Consider the following 17,144-nt stretch of genomic DNA (forward strand, 5'->3'; position numbering starts at 1 on the left):
TGTATATATGTATGCTCCTTTATGAGTGAAGTATTATACTGTACACTAGAAATTGACACAACATTGTAAACTGACTATACTTCAGTTTTAAAAAAACATAGTATTAGAAGTCCAAGACACAACAATCAGACAAGGAAAGGAAGTAAAAGCATCCAAATGGGAAGAAAGTAAAACTGTCACAATTTGCAAGTGACATGATAGTACATATAGAAAACCCTAAAGTCTGCACCAAAAAGATTATTAGCACTAATTAATAAATTCAGTAATGTTGTAGATACAAGATTAATATACAGGCATCTGTTGCTTTTCTATACACTAATAATGAACTATCAGAAGAAGAGAGCAAGAAAACAATCCCATTTAAAATTGCAATAAAAAGAATAAAACACCTAGGAATAAACTTAACCAAGGAGATGAAAGACCTATACTCTAAAAACTATAAGACACTGGCAAAGGAAATTGAAGACGATACAAATGAATGGAAAAATATCCTGTGTTCACTGACTGGAAGCATTAATACTGGTAAAATGTCCATACCACACAAAGCAATCAACATATTTAATGTAATCCTTATCAAAATGCCCATGACATTTTTCACAGAGCAAGAACAAATAATCTTAAAATTTATATGAAATTACAAAAGACCTTGAATAATCAAAGCTATTTCAAGAAAAAAAGAACAAAGGTGTAAGTATCATACTCTCTGACTTCAGACTATCCTACAAAACTACAATCTCAAAACAATACGGTAATGCCACAAAAACAGACATATAGATCAATGGAACAGAATACGGAGCCCAGAAATAAACCCAAGCACATATGGTCATAATGTATTTTTCTTATTCAAATAAAAAGAAATATGTGTTTTCTAACTCAGTTAAATAAAATATGTATTTCTACTGCAAATACCTAGAAGAAATGAAAACCAAGTAGTAATGATAACCTCTATCAGGCAGACTTTAGTTTTCAGGTCTCTGCAGAAAATGTTTGAGATGATTCTAGACTATCACATCATACCAGAAAACAAGGAAGCTACCGAAGACTACAAAGGAAATGTCAAAGGGACCCAGGAGCAAATTTGAAAGAATTCTCATTGGCCAAGGATGGGACAATTAAAGCATCAAAAAGAACAATGTTTGCAATGATTTGGGCTATATCCAAGAAGTTAAAATCTATGAGTCAATAATGATAGCAAAAAAGAGTGCACTGGTCTCACCAGAGATTGATAGAACACCAAATAATTTTCTGAAAACTGGTAAATAACTGGAAGGACTAGAGCATTTATCTGGCTTTCCTGTACAAACTATCTTTCAGGAAAACCAACCAATTGATAACCAAAAGTTCTTACTTACCGAATAATTACAGCTAATAAATGCAGAGAGAATTACGGTGTTAGGGTATCCCCATTTTGCAAAACTAGTAAAATAATGAACCTGGCAGTGATCATAATAGCTGCCAAGTGCATTGGGTGAAAGCCTGATGAGAAATTTCTTACTGGATGGGTCAGGCTGATATCACCTGTGCCCACTGATAAATCTCCACATCCTGAAAGTTTAAAAAAAAAAAAAAGGCAACAGGCTTCCAGTGCTCCTGATAAGATGCAATAAGAAAGACACATCACCCACTGGGGAATAGTTTTACCAAAAAAAAATCCACATCTGATCAAGCCTCTAGATCTAATTATCAATTTACACAAAATAGAGGAACAGCACCAGGGAGTGAAGTCAGCAAATGCAGAATGTGGACAATTCTACAGGACAAATGACTCAGTTTCTTCAACAAAGGGAAAAAAGAAGGAGGGGGAAGTTTTGGTTGAGAGAGAAGTGTATGTATAGTGCACATTGCTTTATTTCCTTTTCTTTTAACTGTGAGAAGAATGAAGGAAATTTAAGCCCTGACTGGATATTAGATAAAATTAAGGGATTATTTTTCATATTCCTAGTGTGATAATGATAAAACTGTTATGTTTTTTAAAATAGCCCATTTCCCTTCAAAATATATAGTTAAGCACTTATTAATGAAATGGTATAATTTCTGGGTCTTCATTTAAATAATTCATGGGGGGGCAGTTAAAGCAGGAATAGAAGGGATAGGGTACAAACAAAACAAGAAAAACATTGTAGCTTATTGTTTAACCTTAGTTTCCCTAATCTAAGTATCTACCCTCCACAGATACCAATAAGCTGGTTCTTAATTATAACAGAGAATAAGAATCATATATGATTTTGTGACAGTAATTCTAGTTTTAAACTTAAGACTAAGATATTTCCTAGATGTTCTTCATGTGACCCTCAACCTAAGCACAATGGATTGGCAAAACCAACAGCCACCTCCAACTCTAGGTCTCTTTTGGGGGAAATAACTCAGCTGTAGCCTCTGTCACCATGCTGCCTCCCCTCAGCTAGGGCCAGGTGCCACCATTTGCAGAGGCTGCTCTTGGAAGGACAGAAACCCAGTTATGACTACCCAGCTCCATGTTGTGGAGTCGTCTCTAACTCTACCAAGACCTGAGGACTCAAAGCAATGTTTTCTGCTCATTTCCTTGACATCTCATGGCCTTCACCTATCACCTTAGACTGGAGATTCCACGTAGACACCTTCCTCTGCTTCTTTCTGATAAGTCTCCTTCCCTTTGCTTTTAGAACTTTCAGCCACGTCCTTTCCCTGCAAGTCTCCTGCCTTGTTGAATTGGTTGAGACAGTCTCTCTGCCTTCTCCACACAGGGAAAAAAGCAAGCTTCCCTTTCACTTCTAACAACAAATGTGTCATTGCCCCTAAACCTTAGCAAATCTGAAATCATTGCAACCCGAGAGAATAGGCTTCTAAAGATGAGATACGTGTAAAAAGGCCAAAGAAGCGTCATGCATCATCTGTTCAGCATAAAGAACCTGTGGGTATTTAAAGGCAGTGGGCAATCAATGGTTAAGACATTACTGTCCAGTGGCTGTCCTGCTCATGGCGACTGTTCACCCTGCTGAGGAGCACAACTTGGCGTCATACAGAAAGCCTGAGTTTTAGAATCAGACAGAGAGTGGTTTGGAATCCAAATCAGCCTCTTACTAGATATTTTAATTTGGACACTGACTATTGCCTTCTGGGCCTCTGGTTCCTTCTTTGTGCAAGGAGCTCAGTAACCCTGCAGCACTCAATTACTGTGAATCCTCATATGCAAGCCCTGAGCACGAGCTTGCACGTGTGAGCCCTAGTGAGGTTCTTTGTGAACTCCAAAAGGGTTACTTTGGCAGCCAAAGTTGATTTTTCTGGAACATCAATTCCATTCTCAAAGCAAACAGTTTATTCATCTTCTCATCTTGTTCCAGAAGTCTTCATTTATCTTTTTGGTTTTCTGCCATAGCTCTCCAGCCTTGGAAGCCTCTGGCCCTGGACCCCTTCCGAGTTCAGGGCTTTGCATTCAACAGATCACAAGGTCACAGTGACCTGGTCACTTATCTCAGTAAAGCACCGTGGGAGGGAAAGTTCTGGCGAGGACCGTAGCATCTGTTACACAAGTGCACAGAGGGAAGACAGATAGCAGGTTCTGCAGCTCTCTACTCATCTGAAAATGATGAACGATTTCCTGCCAAAGCCAAGCAAGTTGCTAATTAATGATCTAGTAATGGCACCACTATCCACTGTCTACCTCATTTGTCTTCCTTGTGTGGACAGATTAAGGGCTATGAATACAGTCTGGGGCTCCAGTCATTCCATGGGTTTCTCGTTCTCTGTTGTTTTAAGGCTGGTGCCTTGGAGTAGGTGCCAGTGGTGAAGGGTGAAGGGCTAAGTGTGCTTCACAGGAGTTCCCAGGGAATATGGGTCAGAAGGGGGAAGGAGGTAACATCTGGGAGGGTCACTCATGGACCAGGAAAGCACAAGGTCCTTAAGATTTCTTATTCCATTAAATCTTCAGGGCAACCCTAGGAGGGAGATGAAGTGGGAAGAATTACTCCTGTTTGTAGAAGTTCAGCGAGGGTAAGCAATGCATTCAAGGCTGCATAGTTAGCAGATGGCTCATCTGAGATTTCAACACAATCAGTCTGATTCCAAAACCGCTATTTGCAACCACTGTATCACATGCCCCAAATAAGGCTGGTATCTGAAGAATCTCAACACTACATGGTTTGAAGATATAGACATATATGAGATAATTATGGGTATATAATATGGACTAAATTTAGGATTTCATAGAAGGAAAGGATGAGACCTGGGAAGAACACAAAGACAGCCTTTCAAGTTGTGTGGTAAGTTCATGGATGTTCATTTTTATATTGGACTTCATTACTGACATATGTTACATAAAATATATATCAAATAGTGTATAAAATACCTAAACCTAAACAGATGTTCTCATGGGGCAATCATCTTCACCAAAAATAAGGTAAAGATAAATCCACTAGTCAGAAATAATGTGCGGAATATTACACTAGGTGCTATTACAGAGTAGTAAAAATCAATACAGGCCTACCTGGAGATTTCACAGCTTCCGTTCCAGACCACACAATGGAGCAAATATCACAATAAAGCAAGTCACACAAACTTTTTGGTTTCTCAGGGCATATAAAAGTTATGTTTACCCTATACTGTAGTCTATTAAGTGTACAACAGCATGTCTAAAAAATGCACATACCTTAATTTTAAAATAATTTATTGCCAAAAAATGCTGACCACCTGATCCTTCAGTGAGATGTAATCTTTTTGCTAGTGGAGGGTCTTACTGAGATGTTGATAGATACTGACTGATTGGGGTGGTGGTTGCTGAAGGCTGGGGTGACTGTGATAAGCTGAAATAAGACAGCAATGAAGTTTGCATATTATTTGACTCTTCCTTTCACAGATGATTTCTCTGTAGCTGTTTGGTAGCATGTACCCACAGTAGAACTGCTTTCAAAATTGAAGTCAATCCCCTCAAACCCTGCCACTATTTTACCAAGTTTATGTAATGTTCTAAATCCTTTGTTGGCATTTCTACAATCTTCAGGGCATCTTCACCAGGAGTAGATTCCATCTCAAGAAGCCACTTTCTTTGCTCATCTATAAAAAGCAACTCCTCATCTGTTACAGTCTTATCATGAGATTGCAGTATTTCAATCACATCTTCAGGCTCCACTTCTAATTCTAGTTCTCTTGCTATTTCCACCACATCTGCAGTTACTTCCTCCACCAAAGTCTTGACCACTCAAAGTCATCCATGAGTGTTGGAAACAACTTCTTCCAAACTTTTGTTCATGTTGACATTTTGACCTCTTCCCACAAATCACAAATGTTCTTAGTGGCATGTAGAATGGTGGATTTTTTCCAGAGATTTTCAATTTACTTTGCCCAGATCCATCAGAGGAATCACTATCCATGGCAGCTATAGCCTTGTGAAATGTATGTCTTAAATAATAAGACTTGAAAATCAAAATGACTCCTTGATCCATGGGTTGCAGAATGGATATTGTATTAGCAGGCATGAAAACAATATTCATCTCATTATGCATCTCCATCAGAGCTCCTGGGTGACCAGGTGCATTGTCAATGAGCCATAATATTTTGAAAGGAATCTTTTTTTTTTTTTTTTTTCTGAGCTGTAGGTCTCAATAGTGGGCTTAAAACCATGCAAACCATGTTGTAAAGAGATGTGCTGTCATTCAGGGTTTGTTGTTCCATTTATAGAGCACAGGCAAAGCAGATTTAACATAATTCTTAAGGGTCTTATGACTTTCAGAAAGGTAAACAACCACTGAATTCAACTTAAAGTCAACAGCTGCATTAGCTCCTAACAGAAGAGTCAGCCTGTCCTTTGAAGCTCTGAAGCCAGGCATTGACTTCTCCTAAGAAAGTCCTGGATGGCATCTTCTTCCGATATAAGGCTATTTTGTCTGCATTGAAAATCTGAGCTTTAGCGTAGCCACCTTCATTAATGATATTAGCTAAATCTTCTGGATAATTTGCTGCAGCTTCTACAACAGCATTTTGCTGCTTCACCTTGCACTTTAATGTTATTGAAATGCCTTCCTTCTTTAAACGTCATGAACCAACCTCTGCTAGCTTCAAACTTTCCTCTGCTGCTTCCTCACTTCTCCAGGCCCTCACAGAATTAGTTAAGGCCCAGGGAAATGAAAAAGAAAGTACTGAGAGATCAAGGCAGTCTTCAATTACAATGAAGCCCTTTGGTGAGTGTGCAGGGTAGTGGGTGAATGGGTTACATGGGAAAGGCAGGCTGGAGCCAGCCCCTTCTCCTGGGCCCTGGTGCTGTGGCCTCCTCTAGTTCCCTGAAGGGTGAGCTAGGGTGTTGTCAGCAGGTGTGCTGCAGGAACACAAGGCCAGCAGCAGGGGACTGAGCAGGCACTGGACACAATCCTCTCTCGCACTGATTCCCCAAGAAATCATGCATGTGTAGATTTTAAAAATGGAGAGAGTGAGTTAAGGCCACAGCAATCAGAGAAGAAAAAGAAATAAAAGGAATCCAAATTTGAAAAGAAATACTAAAACTGTCACTGTTTGCAGATGACATGATATTATACATAGAAATTCCTAAGGACACTGCCAGGAAACCACCAGAGCTCATCAATGAATTCAGTAAAGTTGCAGGTTACAAAATTAATATAGAAAAATCTATTTCTGCATTTCTATACACTAACAATGAAATATCAGAAAGAGAAATTAAGGAAACAATCCCATTTACCTTTGCATCAAAAAGAATAAAACACCTAGGATAATCCTTCCTAAGAAGGCAAGGGACCTGTACTCCAAAAACTATAGGACACTGATGAAAGAAATTGAAGATGGCACAAACAGGTGAAAAGATATCCCATGTTCTTGGATTGGAAGAATCAATTTTGTTAAAATGTCCACACTACCCAAGGCAATCTTCAGATACAATGCAATCTCTAGCACATGATCAACATAATGGCACTTTTCACAGAAATGGAACAGAAAAATTTTAAATTTGTATGGAAACACAAAAGACCCCAAATCAAGAAAGAAGAACAGAGCTGGAGGAATCAGGTTTCTTGGCTTCAGACTATACTACAAAGCTATAGTAATCAAAACTGTATGGTACTGGCACAAAAATAGACACATAGATCAATGGAGCAGGATAGAAAGTCCAGAAATAAACCCACGTACTTAGGTTCAATTAATCTATGACAAAGGTGGCAAGAATATACAATGGAGAAGAAACAGTCTCTTCAATAAGTGCTACTGGGAAAACTGGACAGCTACCTGGAAAAGAATGGAATTAGAACATTCTCTAACACTATATACAAAAATAAATTCAAAATGGATTAAAGACCTAAATGTAAGAACAGATACTATAAAAATTCCTAGATGAAAACATAGGCATAACATGCTTTGACAAAAATTACAGCAATATTTTTTTCAAATATATCGAGTCAAACCAGCTCCTAGAGTAATGGAAACAAAATAAAAATAAACAAATGGGACCTAATTAAACTTAAAGGCTTTTGCACAACAAAAGAAACTATCAACAAAATGAAAAGACAACCTACAGAATGGGAAAATATTTGCAAGTGATACAACCAACAAGGGATTAATTTCCAAAATATACAAACAGCTCACACAACTTAACATCAAAACAAACAATCCAACCAAAAAAATGGGCAGAAAATCTAAATAGACATTTCTCCAAAGAAGACATACAGATGGTCAACAGACACATGAAAATATGCTCAATATTGCTAATTATTAGAGAAATGCAAATCTAAACTACAGTGAGATATCACCTCACACCAGTCAGAATGGCCATCACTCAAAAGTCTACAAATAATAAATGCTGGAGAGGGTGTGGAGAAAAAGTAACCCTCCTACACTGTTGTTAGGAATAAAAATTGGTGCAGCCACTAAGGAGGACAGTATAGAGATTCCTTAAAAATTAAAAGTAGAGTTGCTATATGATCCAGCAATCCCACCCCTCAGCAAATATTTGGAGGAAATTCTAATTTGAAAAGATACAAATACCCTTATGTTCATAGCAGCACTATTTACAATAGCCAAGACATGGAAGCAAACTAGCTGTGCATCAACAGGTGACTGGATAAAGAAGATGTGGTACATGTATATGAAATTCTGAGGAGAATTAAAGAAGCTTTGGATCGAGTCAAATCCACTGTAATTCCTAGCAAACTTCAATAGAGAAACCAGTGCTTCCAGCAAAGGTGGTACCACATGTCTTCAAATTGATACATCTCTTGGAGACAAACATACTAGTCTCACTAAGTAGATAAACTTCCTGCTTGTCAGTTTTTGCCACACTTATGACTGAACACTAAATATCCTTCAAAAGATGTTCCACTAGGATCTTGGGATGGTTTGAAGATCCCCAGATTCTTGGTTTGTGATAGGTTGCTGCTGGGAAAACAAAAAATCCAGCAGCTTCTTGGTTCCTTCAAAAAAATATGCAGCTTCCATCACCATGAGACTAGCAAACAACCAACAACCACAGAAGATCAACTGAATCTCTTCTCCCATTGCTGCCATTACTAGTAACTCCAACTTTGTTACTAAATTCAGTCTTCTTTTATTGTTTTGGTTTTATGTTAACTTTTTTTTTAAACAACCCAAATATCCATCAACAGATGGTTGGATAAAGAATTTGTGGTATATTTATACAATGGAATACTACTCAGCCATAAAAAAAGAATAAAATGATGCCATTTGCAGCAACATGGATAAACCTGGAGATTGTCATCCTAAGTAAAATAAGCCAGAAGGAGAAAGAAAAATACCACATTACTCATATGTGGAATTTTTCAAAAAGGACACAAATGAATTTATCTATAAAACAGAAACAGACTCAGAGACATAGAGAGAAAACTTATGGTTCTGGTGGGCAAAGGGGGTAGGAAGGGATAAATTGGGAATTTGAAATTTGCAACTTTTGGGAAGTGATGGAAATGTTACCTATCTTGATTGTGGTGGTGATTTTATGGGTGTATACATTTATCAAAATCCATCAGATTGTACATCTGAAATATGTATAGATTATTGTACAGGAATCATACCACAATAAAGGCGTTAAATTTTTTTAAAGTGGTTTTTGAAAAAAGAAAAGGATTAATAAAATTGACACAGCTTTTTTTTTTTAAGGGCAGAGAGGGATGAAAGCTGAACATGAGTTTGTTGGAAACAGGCGCAGATACAGTTCAGTGTCTTAGACTCTTCTGTTTGCCATTAGTGGGAATGAAGACAGAAGTTAGCTATTGTGACCGGCAGTCACAATGCATAAGCCACAGCTCTTGAATATTAAGTGGCCCATCCAAGGTCAAACAAAGAGCACTGGGCCTAGAATAAGGGTCTTCTCATTCCCAGTTCAGCCCTCCTCCTTCCCCACCAGAGCATAAAGCAGCCCTATTCCTAAACGTAATACCCTTTGCAATGCCAACAGCACACAGCTGAACACGGCCTGGTGAAACCTGTTTACACCTGTTCACCCTATCCTATGCAGAAAGGCTGGAAAGCAACAGGATACCTGCTCCTAAATGACTGTGACCTTAGGCAAAGCACAAGCAAGCCAGAGTCCTTACCTGTGAAGAGGAGGCCCCCTTTCTGACCTCAAAGGTATCTTCATTTTCTGGACCTTTCTACCCCACATCTCATCCATAGTCATTCCCTCTCCTTTTTACTCCCAAAATAAGTGTCTCCAGAATACAGGAGGGAGTCGGTGCCCAACATTGTGTGTGTTGAGAGGGAGGAGGTAACAGTGGAGAGTAAATGGTGTGAGGAAAGAAAATCAGCCAGACAGCAGAGGGTGCGCGCCCTTCTCCTGAGAGGTGAGATGGGCCATGATGGTGGTGCACCGGGGGCCGAGTGTGCCCTGAAGCAGAAGAGGAGTGACACCAGCATCTCCCAAGGACTTCATTTTGCTCTTAAGTCTCCCCACTCTACAGGTCTGCATCCAAAAACTCAAGAGCCCCTAGCACAGTCTAGGCTCTTCACCCCAGTCTGTGCTTGGCCTTCCTTGAGCTGTAGGATGAAGACACCTGAGACTTCCCCAACATCAGAGCAAACACCAAGCCTGTCTCAGGAATGCAAAGCTCTGCTGTGAAACACCCAGCCCTCTACTAATGCAAGGATGTCATTTCAGGAGGACATCGGGGGTTGAACAATAAAAAGTGTAGCATCTTGTAATATTTTAAAGCGCCTTTGAACATCCGTGAGGCTGGCTTTGGGTGGGAGGGAAGGGCACAGGGCCATGCTTGTGAGGTCTTGGCCTTGATCCTTTCTGCAGCCTGCTGAGCCTTGCAGTCATCCGAGGCACTCTCCCTCCCCACTCTGAGACAGTCAACATTCTGGTCATTCCCAGACCCTTCCTTTCACCCCAGCCCAGCCTGGCTCTCATCAGGCCTCTGTGGGTTGGTCTGGGACTTCCAGACTACGTGCACAACACCTGTGCTCCGCTAGTGGACAGGATAGACCTGGACACCGCCTGGAAACAAGTGTGTGTGACTCCCGGAAGTCAGGACTGGGCGCCCGCAAACAGAAGAGGCGATCAGGATGGGTTTCCCTGCCCAGTTTTGTAACGAGCATCTAGGAGCAGAGAAGAGGGCTGTGGTGAGACGTGCCTCTCCTTGTTTCTCTGATCAGCCTCCTACACTCCCCCTGAGGAGCCAGGTGAGGGGAGAGGAGGTGTATAGGGCCAGAGAGGTGAGATTGTGCCTTTCAGGAATTTACTGCAGCCTCTTTGGTTTGCCAGAAATTAGCTTTATCAATTTTGCCCTTTTTTTAAGGTAAAAACCCCCACAAGAGAGTTTATGAGACCTGACATGTAAGTTTGCTTTTTGACTCTTTTACAAGGTCTTCACACCAGTGCACAGCTTCATTCTCTCTAATATTTCCATCAAGTAATCAACTAATGACAAAGAAATCCAAAGAGATGGTGAATTATGTCTACCAAATGCTGGGCTGTCTGGGACACCTGAGGCTCCCTTTGTATACTCTGGGTTTCAGTAGTGCCAGAAGGAAATCTTGATCTATTATATTTAAATCAGATAATTCTAGATTTTTAAAAATAATTCATAATAGACAAAAAAGCTTACCTTGCATAATCATTTTGTAGCAGTTTCCCTGCCAAGCCAGTGGGCAATGACAGCTTCTCCGGGCTCTTATCTGCCAAAAATTACTCTTATCTGTCCCAAATTAAGGGAAGTTTCCATCTCAGCAAGTTAGAACAATTCAGAGAAGAAGCAATGCCCTGACCTTTGGCAAAGAAAATTAGAAGTTACTCCTTCTCCATTTCTTCTTTTAACCAAGGTTCTCTCCACTTTGAATTTTACAATGGCCACAGACCACTCCAGAGATCTCAAACCATGAAGTTCCTTCAAGGTCCATACACTGTGCCAAACCTGGGGTCGGGGGCATCAGAGATGGATAAGGATAATGTCTTCCTTCTAAGAGCATATCAGTCCAATAAGAAAGCAAGCACAAGATACAAAGCCCACTGGGATGTGGACAAAAAATTCTGGGCATCTACAGAGGATGACTGATGAGATCAGGAAAAGCTCTTGGGGGAGGTGGGTTTAGAACTGTGCCACTCAGCAGTGAGATGGTCGACTGAGGGGAAACATTTGTATGGAAGTAAAATAGGATATGTTCAAAGAATAACCCAACGTAGCAGAAATGTGGGGTGTATAAATAGTACAATAGTGGACCAAGAAGAAATGGTATCCCTGACCATCAGCCCATCCCTAGGTTTGGGGCCTCTAGAAAGAACACCCAAACTACCAGCAACTATGATCCTTCTAGGCTCCCTTTACTGCACTGCTGATCTGAAACTACCTGCTAGCCACATCTGACCACTTAAAAAGCAATTTTCAGAGCCATCTCAGTGGCTAAATGGAGATAATGCAAAATAGAGTGCTTCTTCCTGAAGTTAGATCAAGTTATCAAAGCAGTTTGATGCTGAGTCATGAATTGCAAAGGGAAGGTACACTGATCCAGACAGAGCTGCCTAAATGAAGGTACCTGCTAGAGACCCTCCAGGCATTCCATGGTATCTCCCTGCAGATTTGCTGTGGGGCTTTTGCATCTGGAACTCCTCCTGTTAAGAGTTTTCCACCTATGAGGCAAACATGACAGAAAGATTAGTGTAATTCTTTTAAGTAAAGCAAATGCATTAAAATAAATTCTCACATAATTTAGATGAAACAGGTATTCGTGTGCATATGCTTTTGAGTAAGAAATTTACTGAGTTTAATTTTATGTTCCAACCAAAGTTATGTATTATTCTCAAATAGTGGGCAGTTTCTCTAGTGATTTCCAAAATGCTATCTGAGTTCACTAATTTTTTTCAGTGTGGTATCATTTTATGTTTTTAACGTTGTATTCTTTACTTTTTTAAAAAATTTAGGGGGTAGGGTACAGCTCAAGTGGTAGAGCGCATGCCTGGCATGCACTAGGGCCTAATACACATGGACTATTGGTGAAGGGTTGTAAGAGAGAATATGTAAGAAAGTACTAGGAAATATATACGGAATGAAACAGGGTTCCAAAAGCACTTTTCCATTATATTGGAAAAGAATATGTATATATGTACAACTGAATCAGTTTGCTGTACACCTGAAACTAACACAATGTTGTAAATCAACTAGACTTCAATAATAAATAAAAATAAGTAATAGACAAACAGCAAGGTCCTACTGTATAGCACAGGCAACTATATTCAATACCTTGTAATAAATAACCTATAATGAAAAAAATATGAAAAGGAATATAGATATGTATTACTGAATCACTATGCTGTACACCACAAATTAACACAACATTGTAAACTGACTATAGTTCAATTTTTTAATTTTTTTAATTTTAAAAAAAGAATAATTTATATCAGTAACTAGAGTGACTTGATTAGGTGGCAGAGGAACATACTACTGCTGTATTTATGACAATATTTGAATCACTAACTTGAATCATGATATGATATGAATGAGTCATTATTTATGGTAGAAAGTAATAAAGTATTTTATTTGCATCATTTAAGATTGCGTTTGTCTGTAAGTAACAGAAACTCAACAGTGTTGGCTTATTTGTCTGCGATAACAAATGATGTGGGGGAAGCAGCCCACAGCTGGTATGGAGGCTCACAGAATCACAAGGATCCAGGCCCCATCTGTAGACCTGACCCATTGATCTTAATGTGAGGCTTCTGTACCAGCTACAGGTGGCTGCTGCACTCACAGGCACTGTGACCATACTCCAAGGTGGAAGAAGGACAGTGGATGATGGATGGTGAAGGGCAGGGGGCCAAAGGCACAAGCCAGCCTTGTCTGATCATCAATAAAAAGGTTTTTTCCTTTTGCTCTAAGCCCCACCTGTGTCTATCTAACCAGCCAGAACTGGGGTGTATGACCACGCACAGCTATCACACACACATCTGTAAGAGCTCAGTGCCTTTCAGTGAGCATTGACATACCAGGTTCTACTAGTAAGGAAGTAGAGGAATACAGATACTGAGCAAGCAATTGGCTGTTTCTACCACAATGTCATGATTTTTATCATTTCTATGGTGGAACCTGAAATTGCATGGCACAAGTTACTACCTTTTATTCTACTTCAGGTACACAGGAAGGATATTTTTGAATTCCCTTGAAACTGGGCACATCTACATGCCTGCTTGCAGCTAAGGAAGTCCAAGGGGAAGTGACATATGTAGCATTCAGGCCAAAGGACTGAGCTGCACTACTTGACACAAAGACCTCTCTTCCCTGCTGCGGGGACCCTGGGGCTAAGGGTCAAGAAGGAGCAGAGTTAAGAATGGTCACTGTGAGCAGAGCTCTCTGACAACCTGCACTAGGCAATAAAGGCACTTGGGCAATAAAGAAACCTTTGCTCCTTTAAGCCACTAGGATTGGGAGTTGTTTTGTTACGTAAAACTCAGCCTATCCTGACTAGCACAAACTGATAGTGATTTGTTCAGTGTTCTCAATTAAATGCATTTTGTTTGTTTAACTGAACAAGTGAGAGTACATTAAAATTTAGTGTACACCTAACAAGCCAGTAACATTTCTTTAAACATAAAGGGTTAAAAAATTAGATGATCTGAATTTTTTGAACAGTACTTTCTAGAATGTTAGCAGTTTAGATGCAGTGATAATCTGTAGGTACTTGAAAAAGAGCATATAGACTTCAGAGTTAAACTGGCTTTTTGAAGAAGATGTAGAAAGATCCGATCCCCATTAAGGAAGGTCCCAGTTATCCAAGATAGAGTGTGGCCCCTCTCCCATCCTAATAAGCCCTAACAAAATGATTTTTCACTGTATATTTTGAAATAATTTCAGACTTAGAAAAGTGTTGCAACAGTAATACAAAGAATTCCCCCTTGACTTCACTCATACCACATGCTTCTGCCTTTTGTCCTGATGATCTGGAAACTTCTCTGCCTTTCTTGGCAAGTTCACCCTCTTCTACTTAAACTTGGAATGTTGGAGCCCCTCAAGGTTGCCCCGAGGCCCCTCTTCTTCTCCATCCTCACCCTTTCCTCAGATGAACTGTGTGCGCCCAAGACCTTTTACCGCACGACGGTACCAGGCTACTTAACTCAGAATTTCCACATTTTGCCTGTATAATCTCTTTTATATACCTAGTAATATCCAATTGGCCACATGACATTGGCTCTTAAATGTCCCAAATATACCTCAAACTAAAGTCCCAAACAGAACTTACTATTTTTCCCACCTTACCCACACCTAGTCTTCCCATCTTCTGGTGTTTTCTGTGTCACTGGATTTTACTACAATCCATCAAGCAGTGAAAGCTGGAAATCTTACAGCCCTCTCTGATGCCTCTCAATTCATCTGTCATTTCCCACGTCAAATATCCCTTTCCTCGGAAAGTCTTCCCTGACGTCCCTAACAGACACTTCTAGAACTGTCCATCTCACCTTCCCTGCACTTATCACAGTTATGATTTTATAATTATTTATATAGGCACTTAACCAACATCTGTCTCCTCAACTGGACCATGAGCTCTTTGAGGGAAGGCCTCTGGTTCTGTGTGATACCCCCACCTCCTAACTCATTGTTTCAAACAGTCAGTGCTTAGTAGATATTTATTGAATGAGTATGTGAGTGGGCACCTTTCCAACATGTGACTTTGTTCCTCAAAGTTCCGGCTTCCCTTTCTCTCTTTGGTCGATCACTTAAGGGAGGAAAGATCAGGTACTTTCCCCTTGTTGAATCACCACTAAGTAGTCGCAAGAGATTTTTTTAAATTGAAGTATAGTCAGCTTACAATGTGTCAATTTCTGGTGTTTAGCATCATGTTTCAGTCGTACATATACATACATATATTTGTTTTCATATTCTTTTTCATTATAGGCTACTACAAGATACTGAATATAGTTCCCTATGCTATACAGAAGAAACTTGTTGTTTATCGACTTTGTATATATGTATATATATGTTAATACTTGCAAATCTCAAACTCCAAGAGATTTCAAAAGGTCAGACAGATGCAACTTCTCCAATTCAAGTCAAAACTTTCTCGCATTACCAATATACCAGAAACTGAGATCCTCAGATTTTTTTTCCCTTTTATGGTTTTATTTTTTTAATGGAGGTACTGGGGATTAAACTCAGGACTTCGTGCATGCTAAGCATGTGTTCTACTGCTGAGCTATTTGCCTCCCCCGAGATTCTCAAATTTGTAAACAACACAGAGAACTCATCCTCATTCAGGCTGACAGTGGGCATACAGAGCATGCATACACTTGGATGAAGAACATCCTAGAAGGAGGGCACAGATTCTGAGGCAGGAGCTTGCCTGGTGTATTAAGGCAGATCAAAGCCATCAGTGCCAGGAGGGGAGTGAGCTGGGAGGAAAGTTTTTTCCCTCTGAGATGAAAAGCCCATGGAGGTGTTCAGACAGAGTAGCTGCATGGCCCAACTTACACTTTAAAAGAATCTCTGGACATAAAGAACAAATTTATGGTTACCAGAGGGGAAAGGGGGTGGGAGGGATAAATTGGGAGTTTGAGAGTTGCAGATATATATATAAAGGAGATAAACAGCAAGTTTCTTCTATATAGTACAGGGAACTATAATCAGTATCTTGTAGTAACGTATAATGAAAAAGAATATGAAAACAAACATATGCATGTATATGTATGACTGGAACATTATGCTGTACCCCTAGAAATTGACACACAACATTGTAAACTGACTATACTTCAATTTTTGGAAAAGGGTTAAAAAAAAAAAAAAAAAACAATATCTGTAGCCACTACATGGAGACCAGACTGGTCACACATGTAAGGGTGGAGGGCAAGGGAAGAATTAGGAAAACCCAGTGCTGCTGCCTATTGTCCTCCACATTCTGGTCTGAAGTTGGTGAAAGCTGTTCCCTTGAATGGATCTAGGAAGAGAAGGTTTATGGAAGAACAGGGTGGAAGAAAAGAACGGAGTCAGGAAGTGAAGAGGGGAGCAGGTCTCTGGTCAACACAGAGTGGTTCCCAGGCAGGACATGGCTGGGCTAATCATGGCCTGGGTTTCTGAGCCAGGGGCCACTTACAAAGAAAGGAAGGATGTGTCTGCCTTGAATTGGGCTGGCAGATTTGCTTTGGCTTGGGCTGGAAGAGAAAAATGTTCAGGTCACTTGTGCATGTGCATGTCCCCCAAGGAAGACCTTAAGGGCCAACTGCAGCTCAGACACGTAACCACTCCATGGCCTGCAAGCCGACCACACAGGGACGGTGAGTGCAGTGGTGATACCCAGGCCCCATGGCACCAGGCTCCCAAGCTGCTGCCGCTCCCACCCTGTCCTGGGCTCAGACCCCAGCCCACCTCTGCATGGGATTCTTAGATCAGCTCCTTGGGTCTTCTCATGTGTGGAACTTCCTCCAGGATTCTGTAAATCAAGTGAGTGGCCACAGTAAAGGGTACAGCCTTGCGATGGAGGAAGGGCTGGAGAAAACACCCATCCTGCCCCTGGCTAACTAGTACTGTATGATAGTCATGTGCCTCCCACGTGGGGTCGGTCCCACACTGTAAATTGGGGTCCGTTACACAGCCAACCTTCATGAGTTACCAGAAGTTAACTATTGTGATACTTGACAGAATATATACATTATGGAAACCTGCTACTATCTGATTTTGTTGTTGTTGTTGTTTTATAAGTCTTGACATGGAAAGGAGAGCAAATCTGTATCTGGA

The 17,144-nt window shown here is 40.3% G+C and overlaps 1 long non-coding RNA gene across 1 annotated transcript in view; it reads right to left on the reverse strand.

The window, feature by feature from the left end:
* Window positions 1-17,144, reverse strand: part of LOC123611874 (uncharacterized) — a 175,663-nt gene that overhangs the window by 89,602 nt on the left and 68,917 nt on the right. Inside the window, exon 2 of the long non-coding RNA XR_006718963.2 lies at window positions 11,962-12,055. This is a non-coding gene — a long non-coding RNA (uncharacterized LOC123611874). The remainder of the gene's footprint in view (window positions 1-11,961; window positions 12,056-17,144) is intronic.

The sequence above is a fragment of the Camelus bactrianus genome, chromosome 11 (genome assembly GCF_048773025.1).
Source record: "Camelus bactrianus isolate YW-2024 breed Bactrian camel chromosome 11, ASM4877302v1, whole genome shotgun sequence".
Taxonomy (NCBI): domain Eukaryota; kingdom Metazoa; phylum Chordata; class Mammalia; order Artiodactyla; family Camelidae; genus Camelus; species Camelus bactrianus.